The sequence below is a fragment of the Dama dama genome, chromosome 33 (assembly GCF_033118175.1).
Source record: "Dama dama isolate Ldn47 chromosome 33, ASM3311817v1, whole genome shotgun sequence".
NCBI lineage: Eukaryota > Metazoa > Chordata > Mammalia > Artiodactyla > Cervidae > Dama > Dama dama.
The window spans coordinates 47,703,819-47,705,229 of NC_083713.1; positions in this window are offsets into that span (position 1 = coordinate 47,703,819).

A 1,411-nucleotide genomic window follows, 5' to 3' on the forward strand; every position below is an offset into this window, starting at 1 on the left:
GCCTACCAGGCTCCTCTGTCTATGGGATTTTCTGGGCAAGAGTACTGAAGTGAGTTGCCATTGCCTTCTCCAAGCTTATACCCATTTAAATGCAGAGTTCCAAAGAATAGCAAGGAGAGATAAGAAAGCCTTCCTCAATGATCAATGCAAAAAAATAGAGGAAAACAATAGAACGGGGAAGACTAGAGATCTCTTCAAGAAAATTAGAGATACCAAGGGAACATTTCATGCAAAGATGAGCTCAATAAAGGACAGAAATGGTATGGACCTAACAGAAGCAGAAGATACTAAGAAGAGGTGGCAAGAATACACAGAAGAACTGTACAAAAAAGATCTTCATGACCCAGATAACCATGATGGTGTGATCACTCACCTAGAGCCAGACATCTTGGAATGAGAAGTCAAGTGGGTCATAGGAAGCATCCCTACAAACAAAGTTAGTAGAGGTGATGGAATTCCAGCTGAGCCATTTAAGATCCTAAAACATGATGCTGTGAAAGTGCTGCACTCAATATAACAGAAAATTTGGAAAACTCAGCAATGGCCACAGGACTGGAAAGGTCAGTCTTCATTCCAGTTCCAAAGAAAGGAAATGCCAAAGAGTGCTCAAACTATTGTGCAATTGCACTCATCTCACACACTAGTAAAGTAATGCTCAAAATTCTCCAAATCAGGCTTCAACAGTACATGAACTGTGAACTTCCAGATGTTCAAGCTGAATTTAGAAAAGGCAGAGGAGCCAGGGATCAAATGGTCATCATCCATTGGATCATCAGAAAAGCAAGAGAGTTCCAGAAAAACATCTACTTCTGCTTTATCAAGTATGCCGAAGACTTTGACTGTGTGGATCACAAGAAACTGGAAAATTCCTCAAGAGATGGGAATACCAGGTCACCTGATCTACCTCCTGAGAAATCTGTATGCAGGTCTAGAAGCAACAGTTAGAACTGGACATGGAACAACAGACTGGTTCCAAATCAGGAAAGGATTACGTCAAGGCTGTATATTGTCACCCTGCTTATTTAACTTATATGCAGTATACATCATGAGAAATGCTGGAATGGATGAAGCACAAGCTAGAATCAAGATTGCCGGGAGAAATATCAATAACCTCAGATATGCAGATGACACCACCCTTATGGCAGAAAGTGAAGAAGAACTAAAGAGCCTCTTGATGAAAGTGAAAGAGGAGAGTGAAAACATTGGCTTAAGACTCAACATTCAGAAAACTAAGATCATGGCATCTGGTCCCATGACTTCATGGCAAATAGATGGGGAAACAATGGAAACAGTGAGAGACTTTATTTTGGGGGGCTCCAAAATCACTGCAGTTGGTGACTGAAGCCATGAAATTAAAAGACACTTGCTCCTTGGAAGAAAAGCTATGACAAGTCTAGACAGCACATTAAAA